Here is a 10,234-nt window from a genome sequence, read left to right on the forward strand (position 1 = left end):
GTGCAAATAGCATTTAACTCTCTAGGTTTCATATTATATGTTCATATTTTTTGTTTTTTCTTTGATTGTGGCAAATTAGCCCTGAAGAACATTTATCTTACACGTCATAGTACAGTAATAAAAATTATTGGACCTACAAAAATACTTACATGCTTTGACACTTTTTACACATCTTTTAATTTTTTTTTTTTGGAAAAATCCACTGGTTAAAAAACATAATATAACATTATATCATATTGTTGCAGCTCCAACATTATTAGTTAGTTTGTAAAAAAAGAACCAATTCAAGACACTTAAAGGCAGGTTGAAAATTACGTGGAGATTGGGGGTCTGAGTCCTAATTAAGACTTGAACCAGAAGTGGGATTGTTGATGGAGCACGTTACCAATTGACACAAAAAAAAAACTCCCCTTTCGTTTTGTGTGTGTGGACCTGTAGTTATCAATAAACTGGACAGTCCCGGCTCAGAACTGCTTTAACTAGGAGTAATAATCAATCATAGATGGGCGTGTATTTAGCCAGTCAGAATATGAAAGCCTAGGCCTACAATAAATAATGCACACATTTTATTCCTGTGTGGACACATTTGCCTTTAAATCGGTATATATATATATATATATTAGTTTATATTTTATATTAGTTTATGTTCACTATACTACTTTACTATACTATAATATAAACTGGATGATGAACAATAGCATGGACAAAAAGCAGAAAAAATAGTTCACTTCAGTAAGAATGACGGAAATAATCAGAGCAGATGTTATTCATACAGGAAATAAACTGTTCTTGTTTGTTTGCAGAAAAGAAAGTGTGCTCAGATTGAAGGAATGCTCTGGATTGTTTGTATTAGTGTAGACATACTCACATACACAGTACAAGCTGACATAAATATTTGATGTTATTAATGCCAGAGGAAGGATACATTTGCTATATCCAATGTGGGAAAAGCCAGGAAATATATTTAACTAATATTTAACTAATTTGTTTACTAAACAGAATCAGGACAATATATTCTGACCTGTAGCCTTGACTGTGTGTGTGTGTGGTTTCAGTAAAAACAAATTAATTAAAATCAAATGAGAATGACTGAGCACTGACTGCACATAGAGTTGATCAGACAAGACAAGGTTTGATATCTGATGTGTACTTCTCGTGATAAGGTAAGAAAGGAGTTATGAAAATAGTTCAAGGAAAACCCACTGGGCCCTATTAACCAATATTTACCTAAGAATATTCTTAAATTAGTTTTTGACCAAAATCCGAAGCTGAGAAAAATGTAACATCTGATTCTCAATGTGTTTAAAAAAAATTGATTGATATAATTTAAAAATGATACAAAATATGAACATAACCATGACATAATGCCCATTTAAACTGTAGTCTCAGTTTGTTAAAAGGTTTTGTTTAAAATACCTAAATGTGACAAATCTAAAGTGTAATTTAGTTATTCTCCTTGATATCCAGAAAACTAAATTGCACCTCTTAATTCACATGATTTTAGCTGGAAAAACAACTAAATTAAATCATTTGTGTGAAAGCTGAGCATGATGGGTAAGAAAAGCTTGTCAGAAGTGGGATTCGAACCCACGCCTCCAGAGGAGACTGCGACCTGAACGCAGCGCCCTTAGACCGCTCGGCCATCCTGACAGATAAGACTTTACACTCTGGTAGACGCTACACTCCTCTCCCTGTAAAATCTTCCTGTGATATTTTTATCCAGATAAACTTACAATGAAAACTGCAGTCTGTGAGATTTTCAGACAATAGGATGTTTTTTGGAGTATTTCTTAGTGTTAGCTGATCTCACTGAAATATGTAAAAATATAAATTTTTAACATTTATTAAAGTAAAGAACAAGAGTAATATTTTATCCGTATCAGCACAGAACGTTTAAATCTTAATGTCGCTGGATAACTGCTGTAAAGATAAACACTGTAATATATTCATATATACATTTTTTCAGTAACAAACAAGACTATGATTGATGTTATCAGTGTTAAATGTACAAATCATTTTAAACAACAAAAGGTCATTATTTTAGAGAAATGCTTAAACAAGTTTCCTTCTAATGATAAAGTGCTGAAACCAAATCTTCATCTGCTCAGTGGTGAGCCGTGATCGTATAGTGGTTAGTACTCTGCGTTGTGGCCGCAGCAACCCCGGTTCGAATCCGGGTCACGGCAGAGCTTTTAGGACATTCACAAGTTTAAAAACCCACATGTAGAATTTCACACTTTCATGTCTTTAACCATAGACTGTGTACAGCTGGACAGAGCATCGTCTCTCAAAAGTGAAGCCACCACAGGTCGGGCGCCCCCTGCTGTTCGGCTGCAGAAAGCTGTGTAACCCCACCCACCCCCATAGGTTTCAATGGCAAAACAGACAACTTTTAATCACGTTTTTTTCTAATATGCTATAATTCTACCTCCATTATTTAAATGCAACAGCTAGTGTAACCTCTGCTTATATTGTCAAATTTTTATATCCCCACAGAATTCGGTTTTTAAAACGTTATTCAGCTCTATTCAAAAAAGGTGTGGTTATGGTAAAAGGACTGGTTATGGGCGGGACCAATAACAGACCGTCAGCTCCGCTCCGCCCCGCTCTGCAGTCTGTGACCGCGAGGCAGCCCTCAGGGGCGGGGTTATTTAAATGAGTAGGAGCTCTCCACAGCCTTTCTCCCTCCTCTGGTCTCTACTGCGCAGACTCTGGTCTCTGAATCGCCAAAATGGCGGAAGATTTTGGCTTCATTTTCATTGAATGAAATAGAGAATAGAGAGAGGAGTTCATAAATCCCAGGAGATCATCCTTAAAGAAGGTCCATCACAGAGCCAGTAGTGAAATTAATAACACGTCTGATTATAGATCAGAAGATTCTCCATGGACTCCTGGCTGGTTTTAAATTTTAATTCTCTTATTTTTCTATTAATTCCTTACCTCTTAGTCTTCTGTGTAAACTGAAGCACATCTTTGATAGGGAGTTCATTATGACAATACTGTAACAGACGTTACTATTGCTATCTGTCCCATATGGTCTAGCGGTTAGGATTCCTGGTTTTCACCCAGGCGGCCCGGGTTCGACTCCCGGTATGGGAATAACTTATTATACACAACAAAATAAAACATGATTATTATCTGCTACAATTGTATAGACATGCAGCTCCAACATTATTAGTTAGTTTGGGGAAAAAAGAACCAATTTAAGAGACTTAAAGACGGAGCAATTTACGTGGGGATTGGGGGGTCTGAGCCCTAATTAATGCTTGAACCCTCCCAAACAGTAATACCTTGTAAACCACACTTAAAGCATCACATTGGATTAAACACAGTAAATAACTAGAATAGTTTTTTGGAGTGTGGGTAGGTAGCTGAAAAGCATTAACTGTGCGTTTAAAATAACTGTTGGTTCAAAAGTTTGTGATAACCGGTAGTGGAACTGATGATTATCAAGTGCAGTCTGTTCTATCTACCGAGAGATTTCTCCACTGTGCTGATCACTGCTGTGTATCTCCCTCCAAGATCCAACAACACCGTGAGGAGTGAAGCACTGAATGAACTGTAACAGCACATCAGTGAACAGCAGACAACACACCCGGATTCTTTCTTCATCCTGGCTGGAGATTTAAACCATGCAGACCCAAAGAGTGTGTTTTCTGGACTTTTTAAACACAGACTTTCCAACCAGGGCAAACAACACATTTTTCAGTTTTCACCACACAAAGAAGAGCCTCAAGGCCTCCCCCACCTTAGAGCCTCCGATCACCTCACTATTATGCTAATGCAAGCTTACAGACCACTGCTTAAAGTCACCAAACCAGTTCTTAAGCAGGTACGAGTGGCCAGATGATTCCTCAGAGGCACTTCAGGACTGTTTCAGCACAACAGACTGCAGGGGCGTAGCAGCAAATTCGGGGCCCTGTACATTCTCAGTGACAGTGGGCCCCTATCCATGCCAGTACACAAGGAACGTGAGCAAAAATTTTCATGGGCCCATCTCTCTACTTGGGCCCTGGGTGGTCAGGTCCACTTTTCCCCCCACTACCACGCCCATGACAGACTGTAATATGTTCAGAGAGGCTGCCAACCACAACAACTACACGAACATTCAGGAGTACACAGAAACGGTCTCTGTCTACATCACCAAGTGCATTGATGATGTAACTGAACTCAAGACCATCACTGTTCTGGGCTATTTAAAAGCAATGGCTGAGAAAGGTCCACAAGCTCCTGAAGGCTAAAAATGCAGCCTTTACAACAGGAGACCAGACCCGCCTGAAGACAGCTAGGACCCATTTACTGATGTTTCCTCCTTGATATCCAGAAAACTAAAGTGCACCTCTCACTTTATATGTTTTTATGGGGAAATAAACAACTAAATGAAATAATTGGTGTGAAAGCTGAGCATGATGGGTAAGAAAAGCTTGTCAGAAGTGGGATTCGAACCCACGCCTCCAGAAGAGACTGCGACCTGAACGCAGCGCCTTAGACCGCTCGGCCATCCTGACACACGAAAACTGGAATTATGTTAGTCGCTACACTCTTTTCACTGTAAAATCTTCCTGTAATTGCAATTAAATCCTTCAAATATTCTTAAACTCCCCTGATTTTTTACAGTGGTCCTAAATTGCTGTTGTGTTTTAGTATGTAACACAACAGTTTAATGTTTTATTATTGCACAGTCTTTATTAGGAAAGTCATTATCACTGTTCTGGAGACAACAGTGTAACAGATATCACTATTACTATCTGTCCTATATGGTCTAGCGGTTAGGATTCCTGGTTTTCACCCAGGCGGCCCGGGTTCGACTCCCGGTATGGGAACAATTTATTATACACGACATAATAAAACATAATTTATACCTGCTACAATTGTAGAGACATGCATTATTAGTTACTTTGTGAAAAAAGAACCAATTCAAGACACTTAAAGGCAGGGAGCAAATAACGGGGGGATTTGGGGTCTGAGCCCTAATTAAGATTTGAACCAGAAGTGGGATTCAGTTAAGAGGAGCTGTATAGAAGCTGCTACAATTAGTTTAGGGCAGCACAGACTGAGTAAAGTACAGTGTGGAAAGAATTCATTTGATGAAATATCAGCTGTAGCAGTAAATTGTATTGCTTTTGACATTTAATGATATCTTCACTGATGTTTTACAGCTAATTAACATAATCATGGCACAATGCCCAGTAAAATTGTAGCCTCAGTTTGTTAAAAGATTTTTTTATAAATATAAATTTTTAAAAATTAAAGTGTAATTTACTGATGTTTCCTCCTTGATATTCAAAAAACTAAAGAGCACCTCTCACTTCACATGTTTTAGGGGGAAATAAACAACTAAATTAAATAATTTGCATGAAAGCTGAGCATGACGGGTTAGAAACACTTGTCAGAAGTGGGATTCGAACCCACGCCTCCAAAGGAGACTGCGACCTGAACGCAGCGCCTTACGGTACGCGTCCACTGGCACTTTTCTTCAACGCAGGTCGCCGTGCCGGATGTCTCGGCTCGCCGCGTGTGGGCGTGTCTGTCCCGAGACCTCCACACACTCTGCAACCCTCCGCCATGCAAAATTACGCCTATTCATTTCATTACGGCCAGATTCATTTGAATAAAGTTGAGATCTGATCAACTTTCCTGCCGGAGGGCGGGGCTGCTCTCAACGCAACGCAACCCAGCATGCATCGCGGCATGCGGCGGCTCTCTCCATTGAAATGAATAGGGTGCGTCGGTGCTTAAGTGCCAGTGGACGCGCGCCCTTAGACCGCTCGGCCATCCTGACAGATAAGACTTTACACTCTGGTAGACGTTACACTCCTCTCACTGTAAAGTCTTTCTGTGATATTTTATCCAGATAAACTTACAGAAGTGGAAATTTCAGGCTGTAAGAAAATTTTAGACAATAAGAAGTTTTTGGAGTAATTCTTAGTGTTAGCTGATCTCACTGAAGGATGTGACGGTTTACAATTTTAACATTTATTAAAGTAACGTACAAGAGTAATGTTTTACCTGTAACAGAATGTCGCTGAATAACTGCTGTAAAGATAAACACTGTAATATATTCATATTACAATATTTTTAGTAACAAACAAGACTATGATTGATGTTATCAGTGTTAAATGTACAAATCATTTTAAACAACAAAAGGTCATTATTGTAGAGAAATGCTTAAGCAGGTTTCCTTCTAATGATAAAGTGCTGAAACCAAATCTTCATCTGCTCAGTGGTGAGCCGTGATCGTATAGTGGTTAGTACTCTGCGTTGTGGCCGCAGCAACCCCGGTTCGAATCCGGGTCACGGCAGAGCTTTTAGGACATTCACAAGTTTAAAAACCCACATGTAGAATTTCACACTTTCATGTCTTTAACTGATGAATAGAGAGAGGAGTTCATAAATCCCAGGAGATCATCCTTAAAGAAGGTCCATCACAGAGCCAGTAGTGAAATTAATAACACGTCTGATTATAGATCAGAAGATTCTAGATCGACTCCTGGCTGGTTTAAAATTTTAATTCTCTTATTTTTCTATTAACTCCTTACCTCTTAGTCTTCTGTGTAAACTTGTCAGACGGGTTCGGAGAGTCTGCACACACTTTTCTGGATTAAATATGCTTCTTGGAGAACATCTACTGGAGAAAAACACAAATACACCTTTTACATGTTTAGAATATCCACCCAACTGATCCTCTCCTACAAACCTTAAACTAGAAAATACTGAACAAAAGTGTAAAAATAAAATAAAATAAAATAAAATAAAAATTAAAAAAATACAATGCGTTTTGGCAGCACAGCCTGACTAAATACCTGTGAGAAATAAATGTGTTTGATTCAATATCAGCTGTAGCATTAAATTGTATTGCTCTTAAAATTTAGTGTTATCTTTACTGATGTTTTACAGCTAATGAACATAACCATGACATAAATAAAATGGTAACATCATTTTGATAAAAGGTTTGGTTTAAAATATCTAAATGTAGTGTAATTTATTGATGATATTCTACTTGACATCCTGAAAACTACACTGCAAATCTTACCTAACATGTGATTAGTGGAATAAGCATGATGGGTCAGAAAAGCTTGTCAGAAGTGGGATTCGAACCCACGCCTCCAGAGGAGACTGCGACCTGAACGCAGCGCCTTAGACCGCTCGGCCATCCTGACAGATAAGAACTAATACTCTGGTTGAGGCTACACTCTGCTTACTGTAAAGGTTCCTATGAGACTCTTGTCCAGATAAACTAACAAAACTTCAGGCTGTGAGATTTCCAGATTTTGTTTGCTGATCTCACTAAAGTTTCTAGGAAGACATAAGTTCAATGTTTATTAAAGTAATGTACAAGAGGGTTATCAGTGTCAGATCAGCACTTCCCTAGATGTCCCTGGTTTAAGGATATCAATAGTTATTATTCTTTTTCTTCAAATTTCAAGATGTTAAATATTTGTATTTTGCACTCTCATGTCAATAACTGATTAATAGAAAGAGGAGTTAATCATTCATGTGGGCCTCTACAGAACAGGATTTTCCAGAGGGCCAGTGGCGCAATGGATAACGCGTCTGACTACGGATCCGTAGATTCTAGGTTGAAGATTCCTGGCTGGCTCGAAACTTTTATTTCTCTTACTGTTCTATTAACTCCTTACCTCATAATCTTCCATGTAAACCAGTCAGACGGGCTTGGAGAGTCCTGCACACACACATTAGTAGATTAAATATGCTTCTTGGGAAACGTCTACAGGAGAAAAACACAAATAAAACAAATACATCTTTTACACTTTTAGAAATATCACAAAATGTCCACTATACTGAACTTCCTCTTGCATAACTGAAATTAGTACACAACAAAAATGAAAAACAATTCTAATAAAAAACATTAAATTCACTGGTACAGATATAGTTTCTAGAGTTAAAAAATACTTCTGTATAATTATCAACACGCGCTTTTTTTACCAGTAAAAGTGTAAAAGTACTGGTTTCAAAACTACTTAAAATATTAAAGTAAAAGTATTGTAAGGGGAAAAATGTGATTAATGATAAAAGCTTAGGCTTTGCCACAGTAGCCTATACTACGTTATATTAAAATGTTAATGTTGATAAATTTGGGATGTACTACGCTCCCTGTTTCAGCTGCATGTATATGCCCATTGAAAATGAATGCATTTTAGTACAATCCATTTAACTCTTAGAAAAGTCATTAGCCTAGAATTGTGAATGTTAACATGTTGCGTTCAATAAAACGATGCAAATATATATTTTTTGTGTGTAGTATTAGTTTAAGCAGACTGTGTTTGTCTACTGTTGTGAGATCAGAACACATTTAATGACCAATTTATGCAGAAATCCAAGTAATCCCAAAAGGTTTTACATACTTTTTCTTGCAACTGTATATTACATAAGCTTAGTTTGGACATTTCCCTCTACTTCTTTTTAAGATGAAAAGTTAGAACGAAGCTGAAATGAAACAGGAGTATCAAAGCTGTTTTTAATATGTAAGAAGTACAACGTTCAGATAATTTAGTGAAAATATAAGGAGTATGAGTAAAAAGTAATCCAAAAATAAGTACTCCAGAATTTTTACTTAAATATTTCAGTGTTAACAAAATATTTGTACTTCTTTACTTGACTTAGATTTATTTTATTTGTGTTTTATTTTGTGTTATGTCATATTGTTAAGACTATCGGTATCGCAAATATACCCTGAAATATCGTGATATTCTTTTAGGGCCATACCTCCGACCCCTACTCCACATACCCCTTCAGCTAGCAGCTCTCCGGGTACAGCAGCAGCAGCAGCAGCGCTGTGAAACACATTTTCTCCGTCCAGCTGCGTTATTTCCACTGGGAACAGACTCTCTGTCAGCTCCTGCTGCTGAACACACACTCCTTAGTTATGACTGAGCTCCAGCTGTCGAGGTTTCTCTGATGCACGGCAGTAAACACACACCCTACAGCTCCAAAATGCTGGATCACCTAACCCACAGGTTAACTAACTAACCAGCTAAACTAGCCAGCTAGCGCTGTAAACACACCCCGGCTTCGGGTAGAAAGCTCGACTCTACAGTGAATAAACAGCTCAAAACGAGTTAAACAGATAAACCGACACAATGCCCGACGCCTTTACCCACTTAATAAACACAAACTCCCTAGTTTTTAAAATAGTTAGCTCACATCATACTGCTCTCCTCTCTCTCCCCGTCTCTTTCGACTCTAGGTCCCAGGGTTGCCAGTTCCAACAAAAATATCCAGCACAAAGTCAGTCTAAACCACGCCCTTCAGAAGCTTAAACTAGCCCCAAATATCTGTCTGTCAGACGCTTGAAGCAAATGGCAAAACAACTATAGGTGTACGACCTAATATTATGCAAATAAAGGATGTATTATCTGCTATTGGTTATTTATCCTGAAGTCATTAATAATAGTGTTATAGTGTAATAGTTACCATTAGTGTTTTATTAGTTATTTTATAACAGTTTTACATCCCAGTCAAAACATTTAATAGTAACATAATTAGCAAAAACTGACTGACGTTTAATTACTCATCTCTGTTCTTGTCCCTCCTGAACTCTCTTCTCTCCTCTTTAACATTTTTTTCATATACTGGTGATTTCTGGTTACACTGTCATTTCTCTCTCTCTCTCTCTCTATCCCTCTCTCTCTCTCTCTCTCTCTCTCTCTCTATCCCTCTCTCTCTATCTCTCTCTCTCTCTATCTCTCTCTTTATCTCTCTCTCTTTTTATCTCTCTCTCTCTCTCTCTCTGTATGTCTCTCCTTTTCACGCAGTCCTCCCTTATGTCGTTGTAATTAATCTTGGAAGATTGATTTTAGTGTAGACTGGATTTTTGGATTTTCAAAAAAATCCCAATTTAGAGGGAAAACAGCGAACCTGGCAACTCTACCCTTTCCCGTCTCTTCGTGTCTATAACCTTGTCCCTGCTCTTTTCTCATTGGCTAAAGCTGCAGGACCAATCAGACTCATTAAGTAGGTTAAAGCCCTGTCCCACTGCGATTGCGTCTAAATATCCACTAAAGTACGTCCAAATTTCAGTGGACGCAGTTAAGTGGATATTTAGTGGATATTTAGACGCAATATGGACGTCCAAGTGGACGTAGTTTAGACGTTGCCGTCCACTTTAGACGCAAAAGTGGTTTTGGTACCTCCCAAAATTTTCGGAATAGACGGCAACTAATATGGACGAAATTTAGTGGATATTTAGACGCAGTACGGACGTATTTTAGTG

The 10,234-nt window shown here is 38.2% G+C and overlaps 7 non-coding genes across 7 annotated transcripts; 4 read left to right on the forward strand and 3 right to left on the reverse strand.

Annotated features, from left to right (window-relative positions):
* Positions 1-1,566: 1,566 nt before the first annotated feature.
* trnal-cag (transfer RNA leucine (anticodon CAG)) lies at positions 1,567-1,650 on the reverse strand. Its single transcript has one exon. It is a non-coding gene; the product is annotated as a tRNA-Leu (tRNA).
* A 464-nt stretch (positions 1,651-2,114) lies between these two features.
* Positions 2,115-2,186, forward strand: trnah-gug (transfer RNA histidin (anticodon GUG)). Its single transcript has one exon. It is a non-coding gene; the product is annotated as a tRNA-His (tRNA).
* An 841-nt stretch (positions 2,187-3,027) lies between these two features.
* trnae-uuc (transfer RNA glutamic acid (anticodon UUC)) lies at positions 3,028-3,099 on the forward strand. The gene has a single exon. It is a non-coding gene; the product is annotated as a tRNA-Glu (tRNA).
* Positions 3,100-4,425: 1,326 nt separating this feature from the next.
* On the reverse strand, positions 4,426-4,508 carry trnal-cag (transfer RNA leucine (anticodon CAG)). The gene has a single exon. It is a non-coding gene; the product is annotated as a tRNA-Leu (tRNA).
* A 243-nt stretch (positions 4,509-4,751) lies between these two features.
* On the forward strand, positions 4,752-4,823 carry trnae-uuc (transfer RNA glutamic acid (anticodon UUC)). Its single transcript has one exon. It is a non-coding gene; the product is annotated as a tRNA-Glu (tRNA).
* A 1,407-nt stretch (positions 4,824-6,230) lies between these two features.
* trnah-gug (transfer RNA histidin (anticodon GUG)) lies at positions 6,231-6,302 on the forward strand. Its single transcript has one exon. It is a non-coding gene; the product is annotated as a tRNA-His (tRNA).
* Positions 6,303-7,077: 775 nt separating this feature from the next.
* Positions 7,078-7,160, reverse strand: trnal-cag (transfer RNA leucine (anticodon CAG)). Its single transcript has one exon. It is a non-coding gene; the product is annotated as a tRNA-Leu (tRNA).
* Between the last annotated feature and the right edge of the window lie 3,074 nt (positions 7,161-10,234).

This window comes from Astyanax mexicanus, chromosome 1 (assembly GCF_023375975.1).
Source record: "Astyanax mexicanus isolate ESR-SI-001 chromosome 1, AstMex3_surface, whole genome shotgun sequence".
Lineage (NCBI taxonomy): Eukaryota > Metazoa > Chordata > Actinopteri > Characiformes > Acestrorhamphidae > Astyanax > Astyanax mexicanus.